This window comes from Hyla sarda, chromosome 8 (assembly GCF_029499605.1).
Source record: "Hyla sarda isolate aHylSar1 chromosome 8, aHylSar1.hap1, whole genome shotgun sequence".
Classification (NCBI taxonomy): Eukaryota; Metazoa; Chordata; class Amphibia; order Anura; family Hylidae; genus Hyla; species Hyla sarda.
In genome coordinates, this window is record NC_079196.1 from 53,508,280 (window position 1) to 53,523,268 (window position 14,989).

A 14,989-nucleotide genomic window follows, 5' to 3' on the forward strand; every position below is an offset into this window, starting at 1 on the left:
TAGGAGTAAAAGTCATCTACACAATGTATGTAAGCAACATGCCTCCTACCCAAATAATACATCGACAACTTTCCCGGAGACCAACGCTCTTTATATCTAACGGCCGTGTCCACAGTAAAATGGCGCCCGCACTGGAGACATACAGGAAGCATTCCCTTTCGCCCTCTACATTTTTGAATCCCGTTTCCCTGTCATCTCATTGATGGGATGACGTCATTGCAGCTGCGCGGTTGGTGTTTTGGCCCGCGTCGGTTTCCGTAGAGCATCAGTCATTCGCAGTGTATGTGGCCGGCGTCGGGCGGGGTGCACGGGGAGACAGGGCGGTGACACCATTGGACCCAGTGGGCGAGAAGTGTGGTTGGCAATTCGGTGGGTATAGGTTGGGGTGTGGGTGAGAAGCGGGCATGAGGCCGAGGCCTAGTGGTTGTCATTGTTACGGGTATTGCCCAGCCAATGGACGGGCTGGGGGTATGGGCAATGCTGTGGATGGGGCATTTCTGCTGTGTTGTGGGGTCTTCTTTTTATATGTGTATCCCTTGTGTAGACTGTATTGTGGAATTGAAACTACAAGTACCAGCATGGCCTGACCGCTATTGTCCATGCACCTGTGTCACATATTGTCTAACCAGTGTGCCTCCAGCTGTTGTGAAACAGTTATGAGATCATATGACCTTTGTCCCCTCAACTCCCCCTGTGTGTCAGTCATTACTACCCTGTCGTTTCTCCGTGTGTCACAGTCATTATTTCCCCCTTGTTTCTCCGTGTGTGTCAGTCATTACTGTCTCCCTTTCTCCGTCATGTGTCCGTCATTACTGTCCCCAAATCTCTACCCATGTGTCAGTCATTACTGTCCCCAAATCTCTTCCCATGTGTCAGTCATTACTGTCTCCCTATCTTCGCCATGTGTCACAGTCATTACTGTCTCCCTTTCTCCGTCATGTGTCAGTCATTACTGTCTCCCTTTCTCCGTCATGTGTCAGTCATTACTGTCCCCAAATCTCTACCCATGTGTCAGTCATTACTGTCCCCAAATCTCTACCCATGTGTCAGTCATTACTGTCCCCAAATCTCTACCCATGTGTCAGTCATTACTGTCCCCAAATCTCTACCCATGTGTCAGTCATTACTGTCCCCAAATCTCTTCCCATGTGTCAGTCATTACTGTCCCTGTGTGTCAGTCATTAGTGTCCCCCTCATCTCGCCCCTGTGTTTCAGTTATTAAAGTCCTCTCATCTCCCCCATGTGTCAGTCATTACTGTCCCCAAATCTCTTCCCATGTGTCAGTCATTACTGTCTCCCTATCTCCCCCATGTGTCACAGTCATTACTGTCCCTGTGTGTCAGTCATTAGTGTCCCCTTCATCTCGCCCCTGTGTTTCAGTTATTAAAGTCCTCTCATCTCCCCCATGTGTCACAGTCATAAGTGTCCTCTCATCATCAAAATACAAAACCAAATGGTTTTATTTACCTCCATATTTGTTCCTACACTGATTCCCTGTTCTGACTCCAGTGTGCCGCATTGGATGTCTTTAGTGGATGCTCTGGTGTCACGTGACTGCCACAGCCAATCAGCAGCCTAGGCATGATGCTCCGTACTCCTGAGTGTCGCCACTCTGGAGCGTCAACACGAAGGCTGCTGTTTGGCTGGGATGGTCACCTGGCGCTCGCTGCTCCTGTAACACTGAAACACTGACTGCAGGCAGAATGGGGGATTAGCGCGGGTATATAGGTGGAGGTAAGAAAAACCTGTCAAAGAGGAACTGCAGAGCTGGCTTCCGGCTGCGGCCAAGAAGCTCTGTGTGTCTGCTCATGGCGGAGGTTTTCTACAGCAGGAAATCCACCACTATGAGCAGACACACAGAGCTACCTGATCACAGAGTACCTCTGTGACTGCTGTCAGTGCAGCTGCAGCATAAAATACACTGGGGATGCGCTCTGTCCTAATACACAATATTTTTGTAGGAAAAATAAGCCACAAAAACTGTCAGTAGCCTCAAGCTGATGCCACACCTAGTGGCCGATGTGTTGTCACACGTTGGATTACCATCCCCAAAAAATGCTACATGTTTTTTAGGTTATGGGTGTTTTTCTGTTAAAAATTTGATTAAAAAAAAAACTCCAGTAAAATCTTTGTAGCCAAAACAAATTGTGGCCACATCATTAGATCGGTTTTGGATGGGCTTAAGGGTCTATTCACATGGCAGAATTTCTGCACATCTGCACCAATTCCACTTTTGCATTCATTTGGGTGGTTTCTGGCTTGTGCAGATTTTGTATGTAATCCCATTGAAGTGTGTTGGGCTTTAATTTAAGGCGAAATCCACATGCGGAAATTCTGCCATGTGAATAGACCCTTAGGGCACATTCCCAGGAGCGGACCCCCAGCATGTATTACTCTGCAGATCCGCTGCTGAAGGACCGCTGTATGCTGCCTTTACAGGTACCTGCTACAAGCAGACACACTGAAGCGATGTGCGAGTCGCTGCGCATGCGCGGTGTACTCACACACATCGCGGTCACTCCCCTTGCTCTATGAGCTGAGAGCTGTCGCGATGTGCGAGTATGCTGCGCACGGCAACTCACACATCGCAGTGTGTCTGTTGGTAGCGGAGGATTACCACTCCGAGCTGGCACCTAATAAAGGCAGCATACAGCGGTCCTTCAGCGGTGGATCCGCAGCATAATACACGCTGGAGATCCGCTCGTGTGACTGTACCCTTAGGCTCGGGCTACAAAAAAAACTTTGGTCATGTGATTATAAATATTGTTGTGTTGTGACATTTAATCTAAAGCTATGTTCACATCAGCTTTGTGCTGCTCCGTTAGGAAGCTCTGTTACAACAGCTGATAGCGGGGCTGGGACGGAGGTAGTGACAGCAACGAAACCCCACCGGCCCCATTCACTTTTTATTTTGCATACACCACTCTTCTTCTGCACAGGTTTTGATAAATCTCCCCTAAAAGTCTAAGCATTTTCTGGACTGATACTTCTTGTGAGATAACTTCACGTGTAGGTGGGAGGGGGCGTGGTGGAAATCGCTTCCCCTCCCATTGACTTGCATGGAGGGGGCGTGGCCATGACATCACGATGGGTGTGGCCGACCACCACAGCGCGAAAACAGCATTCGGAACATTAGGTTCCGAACGCTGGCTAGTGGAGTACCCCTTTAATAAGTGACAGAAAAACATTAAAAATTTACCATTGAAGTGACACTTAAAGGGGTACTCTGCTGGAAAACATTATTATTATTATTATTATTTTATTTTTATTTTTTAATCAACTGGTGCCAGAAAGATAAACTGATTTTTTTTTTTTTTTTTTTTTTTTTTTTTGTGAATTTCCTCTCTCTGCTCACTCTGCTCCTACTCTGGACAGTTCCTAAAATGGACAGAGTTGTCAGCAGAGAGCACTGTGGTCAGACAGAAAGGAAATTCAAAAAGAAAAGAACTTCCCTTGGATCATACATCAGCTGATAAGTACTGGAAGGGTTAAGATTTTATTAATAGAAGTAATTTACAAATTTGTTTAACTTTCTGGCAGCAGTTGATAAAAAAAAATAAAATAAATGTTTTTTCCAGTGGAGTACCCCTTTGAAGTCCAAAAGTTTTTATTATAAGTTTATCATGGCTTTGGAAAGGATTTATGCACCAAATTTAAAATGAATGTCCTTCATGATCAAGAAAATATCGGACGTACACTTTAAGCATCTCTCCCTTGCAGCATAATCCTGTCATGCTGATTGCCAGCTACCCAGTGCTGCCCCAGTATTAAACTTTATTCCAGTATTTACCAAGGTGAGATCTTGGGCACTGCAGCTGTTTGGAGATGTTGTCTATTTTTTATATACATGGCGTCTGTAGTGCCAGTATGTTGGTGCATTGCATACAGTGAGTAGTGTGCACAGTAGGTGTACAAATTGGTGTTCGTATAAACAATATAAATGAGATGTAGCTTAAAATCCTTACCATTTCAATAATTTCTGCTTGCTGTCAGTGAATGAAGACATTCTTGTTTCCATACAGAGACTGATAACCCATCATGACCTTGTTTTGCCCTTAGAGCTGCTTATGTTTCAGACTTCAGGCTGTTGTGGATGTGTCATAAAGTTATTTGTGGGGAAACCTCTTTAAAGGCAATCTGTTATTTGTATCACCCACACTAACCTATTGGTATAGGCTTGTAGTGCGGGTGATACTGATGAGAATGATGCCAACCAATCCCCAATCTGTGCTTTCATTTAGCTGATATTCTTCTTTTTCTTCATAAACCAATCAGGAGCTTGGAGCATGTGAATGTTCCCAACCCCCCACACCCCCTCCGCCCTTTGCGCGGTGACGTCAATCTTTATAGGAAGTGTTCCCGTCTCCTCTGCTGAGGCTCCTATACTGCACAATGGAGCTCCACTCTGCAGCATAGCCCCTCTCCTGAGCTTTGCAATGACGGAGAGGTGTTAGATGCAGAGTGGAGCTCCATTCTGCACCATAGGAGCCACAACACAGGGAGAGGAAGCACTTCTGATGATGATTGACGTTGCCAGCACTAGGGACTTGAAACACTATTTCCCCCCCCTGTTCTCAAAGGGTCTGATTAGATATGAAGAAAAAGATTATCCATGGAACAAGAGCATGGATCGGGAAGTATTATTTTTATCAGTATCAGTGATTCTAATGACAGGTTCCCTAATGGCTTCAGGCAGCGGCGAAGTGATGATAGGTTCTCTTTAAAGGGGTACTCCACTGGCCAGCGCTCAGAACTAAATTTTCCGAACACTGTTTTCGTGCTGCGGGTCGGCCACGCCCCTCGTGACATCACCACCACGCCCCTCAATGCAAGTCAATGGGAGGGGGCGTGATGCAAGTATAATAAAATTGGCATATCTATAAAACATTAGTATTAGGCTTGTTTCACACTAGCAAATTTCTCCATTTAGCAAGTTCCGTCGCTAGTTCCGTCCTAAAATCAGCTGTCACCGGCAGTAACCAAATCCTATACGTCCGTTAGAAAATCCCATTATAGTCTATGGGATTTTTCTAATATCCGTTTTTATCCATTATAGTCCATTATTGATAACGGATGTTATTTTTTGACGGAAGAAAATAGTTCATGAACTTACTTATTAGCAGCTGTATACTACAGATATTCTATAGAGAAATTTGTGAAGTTCTTTTCGGTCTGACCACAGTGCTCTCTGCTGACACCTCTGTCCGTGTCAGGAACTGTCCAGAGCAGAAGAGGTTTTCTATGGGGATTTGCTTCTAATCTGGGCAGTTCCTGATACGCAGAGGTGTCAGCAGAGAGCACTGTGGTCAGACTGGAAAGAACTTCACAAATGTCTCTGTAGTATACAGCAGCTGATAAGTACTGGAAGTATTAAAGGGGTTATCCAGGAAAAAACTTTTTTTTATATATCAACTTGCTCCAGAAAGTTAAACAGATTTGTAAATTACTTCTATTAAAAAATCTTAATCCTTTCAGTACTTATGAGCTTCTGAAGTTAAGGTTGTTCTTTTCTGTCGAAGTGCTCTGTGATGACACGTGTCTCGGGAAACGCCCAGTTTAGAAGAGGTTTGCTATGGGGATTTGCTTCTAAACTCGGCTGTTCCCGAGCCAAGTCATCAGAGAGCACTTAGACAGAAAAGAACAACCTTAACTTCAGAAGCTCATAAGTACTGAAAGGATTAAGATTTTTTAATAGAAGTAATTTACAAATCTGTTAAACTTTATGGCACCTGTTGATTTGAAAACATTTGTTTTCCACTTGTTTCCACCGGAGTTTCACTTTAATGTGTATAATAGCACTTGTGTGCATATGTGTATATTATGGCAACTTTATGACTTGCTTTGTCTTTTCAGGCAGGTTAAAGCTTGACATCCTTCATCTGCTTACTGGAGGATTGCAAGGTAAGTTTTTTTTTCTACTGAGTAAAATTATATTTGGGCTGGAGTTTTAACCTAGCTCTCATGCTTTTGTAATAAAATTCAGATTTTACAATTTTATATTGGAACCCAAAATTTTAGTGTTTTTTTGGTAAATTTTCATATAAAAATAAGTTTTTCTAAGTTGTCACCATTAAAAATGTCCTAGCATTTTGCTCCTTTACTTAGGTGGCGTTTCTGCTCCTAGCTTTAGGGCCTTTTCTGTTCTACCCCTCATGTCTCTGTGTTAGGCTATGTTTACACGCCAGAATTTCTGCATGGAATTCTGCATGAATTTATAGCCAATACACTTCAATGGGATTCCATTCCATTTACACAGCAGAATTTCCGCTGCAGGAAATTCCATTGAAGTGAAAGGGCAATTTTTACTGCATCATTTTGTGCAGAAATTCTACCGTGTGTACATAGCCTAAGTGTATGTACACACAGCATAATGTCCATGCAGAATTTATTCGGAATATTCCTCATGGACATTCCACAGCAGCAGAGTTCCATTGATTTCTATGTGATTCTGCTGCACTGTGCACATGGCGGATATCCCGAGTCCGGTGGTTTCAGAAAGAATAGACTTTCTGCAGATTTCGCTCGGAAGTGCATTGCCGTCTATGATACGGCACATTTCAGGCAGTCCTAGCGCCCGCCGGACTTTCTAAAGTGTGGAATGTCTGTCCACGTTTTCCATGCAGACTTTTCGCACATTCTCCTACTGTGTGAACATACCCTTAGTATTTACCACAGGCCAATGCGCTGATCCTGCACAAGGCTCGATCAGTTGAGTGACCCTTTCAATTCAACATGGTCATTTGGGAATGACAGTAGAAGGACAGTCCAGTAAAGAAGTTGTGCTGTACAGGTTATATGATATCAAGTGCTGGCAGCAGCATATAGGGGGACTCTATAAAGGTCTGGGCAGCTGGGCCAAAAGTCGCAACATTTTGTGACTTATGGCTCCTCAGCGCTGCCCCAACACAATAGCTGGCAGGAGTAAATTGTAGTAGAAATCTGTGCCAGTGCTGATCTGTAATGGATTTCTGCATGGTGCAGCCTCAGATGCGCCTGGATTCATAAAGAATAGTGCGTCTCTTAATAAATCCAGTGCTATCTAACACTGTTAGGAATGTCCAATAACGATACTGGTATCGGTATCTGGACCGATACTGGACATTTGCATGAGTACTTGTACTCATGCAAATGTCCCGATACCTAACGGCGGGACTCCCGCCGGCAGGTGTCGCAGAGGTGCGGTAAGCTGCCTGCACTCTCAGCTCCCGAGCTATGCAGTGCGATCAGCAGCTGAACGCACATCATAGCCGGGACCCGCATTAACCCTTTAGGTCAGGGATGCTGATCGAGATCACCGCGGTGAAATTGCGCTCATAATACTGATCTATGCTATAATGTAGCATTGATCAGTATGCAATCTACAGACTGCATGTAGTAGTTCCCTATGGGGACTAAAAAAGTGAGAAAAAAAAAATGTCCCTCACTTCCTGTATTTGGACTCCTCATGGACACACAGGCAAAAGCTGCAGGGACAGCATTTTTTCACCCCAAAAATACACATTTTTTAATCAATGTTTATTACAAATATACATATAATGGTATTATCTACATTATTTCAAAAGTTTTTGTTGGCGACCGGTACACTTTAAAAAAATTGTATCAGGACATCCCTAAACACTGTCATAGTAAATTACCTGCCTAGACCTCACATCTAGCATGTATTACTACCAGGGACACGACCAAATGAGAAAAGTCTGAAACTAGGAGTAATCTGCAAACTGAATATCAGGCAGCTTTTTAAAATTAAAGTTATTCCAATGTATACCTGTAATATAGTGCAGAAACATGATGTAATTAATTTCCATGTCGCATAATTTTTCCATGTCAAAGGTATCCATAGCATTTAAAATACCTGGTCTTATGTCAGGAATAAAATTTTTTTTTTTTTTTTTTTTTTTTTTAATACCCGAAACCATATGGTTTTTGGCATTTCACAACTTTAAATCTGCAGCGGAACCTGCACATTTGGTGAAGCAATAATGTTTGTCCTGATAGGTGCATTGGTTGAACTGTAAACTGGCAGCTCTACTGTCATACCCTTACCCGCATACTGTCATACCCTTACCCGCATACTGTCATACCCTTACCCGCATACTGTCATACCCTTACCCGCATACTGTCATACCCTTACCCGCATACTGTCATACCCTTACCCGCATACTGTCATACCCTTACCCGCATACTGTCATACCCTTACCCGCATACTGTCATACCCTTACTCATATTTGGGAATTAGCTATTTTAACACATTGAGGTGAGCTGCTTTGTCCTGTGCCAGGAAGAATCGAATCAGGTACCCAATAATGCACTGCTTTGTACATACCCTGAATGCTTTTCTTCTTCCCTCATTGATTTGCCATTTTACTTTATTAAAGAAATGTGACCTGGTCCATCACAAATAGCTTTGTAGTAGCTTTGTCTACCCTTGTAGTTACACTGCTCAAAAAATAAAGGCAACACTTAAGCAACACAATGTAACTCCAAGTCAATGACACTTCTGTGAAATCCCACTGTCCACTCAGGAAGCAACACTGATTGACAATCAATTTCACATGCTGTTGTGCAAATGGAACAGACAACAGGTGGAAGTTATAGGCAATTAGCAAGACACCGCCAATATAGGAGTGGTTCTGCAGGTGGTGACCACAGACCACTTCTCAGTTCCTACACGTCCTGGCTGATGTTTTGGTCACTTTTGAATGCTGGCGGTGCTTTCACTCTAGTGGTAGCATGAGACTGAGTCTACAACCCACACAAGTGGCTCAGGTAGTGCAGCTCATCCAGGATGACACATCAATGCGAGCTGTGGCAGAAAGGTTTGCGGTGTCTGTCAGCGTAGTGTCCAGAGCATGGAGGTGCTACCAGGAGACAGGCCAGTACATCAGGAGATGTGGAGGAGGCCGTAGGAGGGCAACAACCCAGCAGCAGGACCGCTACCTCTGCCTTTGTGCAAGGAGGAGCAGGAGGAGCACTGCCAGAGGCCTGCAAAATGACCTCCAGCAGTCCACAAATGTGCATGTGTCCACTCAAACGGTCAGTAACAGACTCCGTGAGGGTGGTATGAGGGCCTGACGTCCACAGGTGGGGGTTGTGCTTAAAGCCCAACACCGTGCAGGACATTTGGCATTTTCCAGAGAACACAAAGATTGGCAAATTTGCCACTGGCACCCTGTGCTCTTCACAGATGAAAGCAGGTTCACACTGAGCAAATGTGACAGAGTCTGGAGACGCCGTGGAGAACGTTCTGTTGCCTGAAACATCCTCCAGCATGACCGGTTTGGCGGTGGGTCAGTAATGGTGTGGGGTGGCATTTCTTTGGGGCCCTCCATGTGCTTGCCAGAGGTAGCCTGACTGCAATTAGGTACTGAGATGAGATCCTCAGACCCCTTGTGAGACCATATGCTGGTGCGGTTGGCCCTGGGTTCCTTCTAATGCAAGACAATGCAAGACCTAATGTGGCTGGAGTGTGTTAGCAGTTCCTGCAAGAGGAAGGCATTGATGCTATGGACTGGCCCGTTCCCCAGACCTAAATCCGATTGAGCACATCTGGGACATCATGTCTCGCTCTATCCACCAACGCCACGTTGCACCACAGACTGTCCAGGAGTTGGCGGATGCTTTAGTCCAGGTGTGGGAGGACATCCCTCAGGAGACCATCCGCCACCTCATCAGGAGCATGCCCAGTTGTTGTAGGGAGGTCATACGGGCACGTGGAGGCCACACACACTACTGAGCCTCATTTTGACTTGTTGTAAGGACATTACATAAAGTTGGATCATCCTGTAGTGTGGTTTTCCACTTAGATTTTGAGTGTGACTCCATATCCAGACCTCCATGGGTTGATAAATTAGATTTGCATTGATAATTTTTGTGTGATTTTGTTGTCAGCACATTCAAGTATGTAAAGACGAAAGTATTTCATATGATTAGTTCATTCATTCAGATCTAGGATGTGTTATCTTAGTGTTCACTTTATTGTTTTGAGCAGTGTATATTGATTTCTAGTGGTAGAAGAATCTAGCTTCTCTCTCACCATTAACCTCTTCAGGACGCCAGGTGTATGCATACGCCCTGCATCCCGAGTCCTTTGAGGACGTGGGGAATGCATACGCCCGTGGGAATTCCGGTCCCCGCCTCTAGCCGGTTGGGGACCAGACCGGGATGTCAGCAGGCATCCCGGCACATCGCCGAGGGGGGTCCTGAGACCCCCCTATGTCAGTGATCGCAGAAAATCGCATGTCAATTCAGACATGCGATTTTCTGTTATTTCGGGCTGATCGGGTCTCTGGTGACCCGATCACCCGGAAAATAGGGATGATCGGAGCTGTCAGTGACAGCCCCGATCATCCTGAGGGATAGGAGCAAGGTCGCAGTGCTGCGATCTCCTCCTATCCCCTGCCATTGGTCAGAACTGATTCTGACCAATGGCAGCGCAGGGCAGAACTGGGGAGAAGATGCTTGGGGACCGCCGATCGTCGCTGGAGACAGCGCAGGTAGCGAAGCGACGGTGGGGGGGGGGGGGGGGGGGGGCGGTGGACGGAAGGGGGCAGTAAGCGATATTTACTGCTGCCCTTCCTAGTGGGTGCCAAACTGTAACTCCCAGCATGTCTGGGCATGCCGGGAGTTGTAGTTTTGCAACATCTGCTGCTCTACTTTGAAGCCCTCAAATTTTTAACAAAAGTAAAAATATGTCCATTTTATGATGCCAACATAAAGTAGACATATTGTATTTGTGAATAAAAATAACATTTATTTGGAATATCCATTTTCCTTACAAGCAGAGAGCTTCAAAGTTAGAAAAATTAAAAATTTTCATGAAATTTGGGGATTTTTCACCAAAAAAGGATGCAAGTAACACCGAAAATTTACCACCAAAATAAAGTAGAATATGTCACGAAAAAACAATCTCAGAATCAGAATATTCGGTAAAAGCGTTTGAGTTATTAATGCGTAAAGCGACGGTGGTCAGAATTGCGAAAAAGGGCTCAGTCCTTAAGGTGAAAAAGGGCTGCGTCATTAAGGGGTTAAACTACAGTTCCCAAAAAATGTATTACTTTTTATTACCTAAACTTTGTGTCATATTTCCCACTGTATAGACATAGGTGTAGTAGTTGTCTTTAAAGGGGTATTCCGGTCATAGACCTCTTATCCCCTATTTAAAGGATAGGGGATAAGATGTCTGATCACGAGGGGGCCCGCTGCTGGGACCCCCGGCGATCTCCGTGCAGTATCCACATTCTATACTGGGCTGCTGCTGCAGTCTCAGAAACCTCTGTCTGGGACTGGAGACGTGATGTCATGCCACGCCCTCTTCATTCATGTCTATGGGAGGGGGTGGGATGGCCGTTACGCCCCCTCCAATAGACATGAATGTAGGGGGCGTGACGTCATGTCTCCAGTCCTGGAAACACAGAGGTTTCCGAGACTGGAGCAGCAGCCCAGTATAGAATGTGATCACAGGGGAGATCACAGTGGGTCCCAGTGGTGGCCCCCTCGTGATCATACATCTTATCCTTTGAATAGAGTATAAGAGGTCTATGGCCGGAATACCCTTTTAAAGGGGGTTGTCTGGCTTTATTATTTGATGGCCTTTCCTCAGTATATGCCATGAATATTAGATCAGCTTGGGGCTAAGTCTCGACACTCCCGCCGATCTGCTTTTCCAATGGGCTGTGGCACTTGTCCATGTGCTGAAGTCCTTTCCCCATTAGTCCTACAGCCACCAGGAGTGTATCACAACCTTTAGAATTCATAAATATAGTCAAATTTTAGTGTTTCTATCGTTGAGTAGTTGAGAAGTTTCCTTTTCTGTGTTCACTGTCTGCATTATCTGCTTCTCTTCCCTCCCCTAAGATCTTGTGTTTTTTCCAGCTCATCATGGGTTATCATAGGATTTTATGACAAGTCTACAGTAGAGCAGAAAGGCAGCATTGTTAGTCGTTCAACGCTCTCCTTTGTGTTGGGGGCATACAGCTGTGAGTGTGTACAGGGGGCCCAAAAAGTAAATTCAGGATATCGATTCAGTAACCTCTTATATTGAACAGTGTTACGAAAGTTTGCTTTTTTTCATACGTTTTGAGCTTGTGTCTCATATGGACAGAATTGATAGTGTTCCTCTGGGGAGACGGCACTGACATCATTGTGTGTACCACCTAAATGTGTTTCCTGAGTTAACAATGGCATTCTTAGTTCATGCATTACTATAGTTGTCACTCCACTGGAGATATCGGCTTGTCGCCCAGGGTTTAAAGGGGTACTCTGCCCCTAGACATCTTATCCCCTATCCAAAGGATCCTCAGAGGCGGGACCCCCGCTATCTCGGCTGCGGCACCCCAGAGATCTGATGCACGGAGTGAACCGCACGGAGCGAACTTTGCTCCGTGCCGGACGACTGGTGATGCGGGGTGGAGGCTTGGGACGTCATGGTGACGCCTTGCTTGTGACGTCACGGCCATGCCCCCTCAATGCAAGTCTATGGGAGGGGGCGTGACGCCCCCTCCCATAGACTTCCATTGAGGGGACATAGCTGTGACATCACGAGCCTCCGGCACTGCACCCAACGCTCTAAACGTACGCCGGGTGCAGCAGGGAGATAGCAGGGGTCCCCACTGGCGGGACCCTTGCATTCAAACATCTTATCCCCTATCCTTTTGGATAGGGGATAAGATGTCTAGGGGCGGAGTACCCCTTTAAGCCGCTGAACCGTCAGTGATGAACTGATCGCTTGGGAGTCCTCAGGGTATGGTCATACAGGGCAGATACACTGGTTTTTCTGCATAGGATTTATGAATGGAAAATCTGCAGCATATTAGAGTAGTAGCAAATTGGCTGAGGTTTGTAGGAATTTCATCCACACTCAGCAAAAAAAAAATATGCACAAAATCCTTAAGTAAACTGATCTGGGTGCAGATTTAGATTTTACCCATTAACTTCAATCGGGGTGTCAAAATCCACCTTAAAGATAGCGAGTAGAGCAGGAAAAGACCCTGGATACACTGGCACGAAATCCGTCCGATATAAATGGGATGGCGATGCAAATTTCTTTACATCAAACTACTATTTATTGAACAAAAATGCCACATATGATGTGTTTCAGGGTATAAAATACCCCTTCCTCAGATGTGAAGTGGCTTACATGGATATCTTAGGATTGGAAGGATGTATCAAGAAACTGAAAAGGTGTGTGATCAGGCTAAAAAACATTTTTGGGTGGGTTCCACAGGTCCTCTTTTACATAATCTGTAGTGGCAAATTTACACCAAAAGGCCACACAATTTGGTGTGGATTTCTGCTGCGAATTTTGGTGCAGAGCTATACATTGTTCACTATGGAAAATGTGCAGCATATCCTCCATGCGGGCCTGACTCTCTCTGGTTAACTCTCCGACCCCCACTTTCTGAGATGTACTCATCTCGGCAGTGACCGCCTGCACAGTCCATCACTGACTGAGGCAGGGAAACATTACATCTGATTGACTGAGTGGGCTGTAAGTGCTGAGACTAGTACGTCTCCGAAGGCGGGGGGCCAGAGTGCTCACTGGGAAGAGTCCGGCCCCGTTCTGGAGATAGGGGATACGTTTTTAATAGCTGGATGTGTGTAATCATGTGTCAGCTATTTGCTATCCATGCTAATACACACACAGTGAAATATCCCATTACAGACCTTGCCACAAATCTGTGGCCCTGCCATGTGATCCATATGGACTTTGCATCAGATTTCCTGTGAGTTTCACCTCTGTACATGAAAGAGGTGAAATCTGCTGTGAAAATCGGCACCATTTCTTCAACAAAGTGCTTGCTGAAGATTTCTGGGCTGATTTAGTTTTTCCGGACATTGAAGGTAGAGTTTCAAAAACCTTATCCACTTCTATTGGGGTTATCCAGGAATAGAAAAACAGAGCCAATGTATTGTAATAACAGCAAGATTAAAAGAGTAGAAACAGCTGGTAGGCACTGCCTTGCAAATGCTCCTCCTACTGGAGTCTTCGAGTGTCTCAGGGAAACAAGATCTGGTTGTACTCTACTCTTTAGAATGCTCAAAACTTCAAATACAGTCCAAAGAAGAAATGAACAGTGGCACTTGCCAGGTAAGAAACTTGTTATCTTTATTCCTTCTTAAGGTGCAGGTTACATTAAACGTCTTTTTCTGTCCAGAACTAGGATGCCAGTGTGTTCGCTTGATGCAGGTGACAATTGTTTCACGCCCTTGCGCGCTTCAACAGTTCCTCCCTCACTCCGCTCCTCGCACCTTTTATATGCATACTGACCAGGTGACATCAGGAGCAGGATGAGTTAATTAAGACAACGTTTTAATAACAAGTTTAGAAAAACAACGTTAAAAAAAAAACAGCTTACAAAAAGATTCCCAGGTCAATTCTGTCATTCAACCTCGCGCGGTATTGTGCATTTGTTTTCAGGATCCACCGGGCTTCATATACTTGTAGTGCTCTCACTATATCACCACCGTTTTGCTGTGTTAACTGTTTGATTCCCATGAAGCTCAGGACTTTAGTATCACCATTGTGTTCCTGAGTTGATGCTCTGTCAAGCGGGGTGAGCCCTTGCCAGATTTTATGGACCAGATGGGCTCCCTAAATCGGGTATTTAGTGCACGTATTGTGCTACCAATATAAAACTTCCCACAAATGCATACAATAGCATACACTACGTGGCTAGTTTTGCAACAAATGAATTCTTTTACGACTTCTGTGTGTCCCCCTGACTGATACTGTTCTCCAGAGTCTTGTGTATTTTGGGCAAAAAAAAATACCAGTTCGCATCCTTCACTTCCACAGGCATCAGCCGTTCAGCCAACTTCTCAGACAGCACTTCCAGCTCTACTTGCTTTAGCAAGAAGGTTTGTAATTTTGACCTGAGGCTAGGCATAGGATTTTTTTAACAATTTGCAGTATGTTTCTGTATCACTCAGTTGGCATGTCACTTCCTGTATGTAATAAGCCATTGACATCACCAATGCATTGCCCCCTTTA

At 45.0% G+C, this 14,989-nt stretch overlaps 1 protein-coding gene and 1 long non-coding RNA gene across 7 annotated transcripts in view; one reads left to right on the plus strand and one right to left on the minus strand.

Annotated features, from left to right (window-relative positions):
- The window catches only part of LOC130283868 (uncharacterized), a 63,189-nt gene extending 62,983 nt beyond the window's left edge, over nucleotides 1–206 (minus strand). The window contains exon 1 of the long non-coding RNA XR_008846870.1: nucleotides 50–206. This is a non-coding gene — a long non-coding RNA (uncharacterized LOC130283868). The remainder of the gene's footprint in view (nucleotides 1–49) is intronic.
- Nucleotides 207–232: 26 nt separating this feature from the next.
- Nucleotides 233–14,989, plus strand: part of DYNC1I2 (dynein cytoplasmic 1 intermediate chain 2) — a 151,113-nt gene continuing 136,356 nt past the window's right edge. For all 6 annotated transcript variants that reach the window (XM_056533487.1, XM_056533488.1, XM_056533492.1 and 3 more), the window contains exons 1-2: nucleotides 233–369; nucleotides 5,854–5,901. The gene's annotated coding sequence lies outside the window, so the exon portion shown is untranslated. The remainder of the gene's footprint in view (nucleotides 370–5,853; nucleotides 5,902–14,989) is intronic.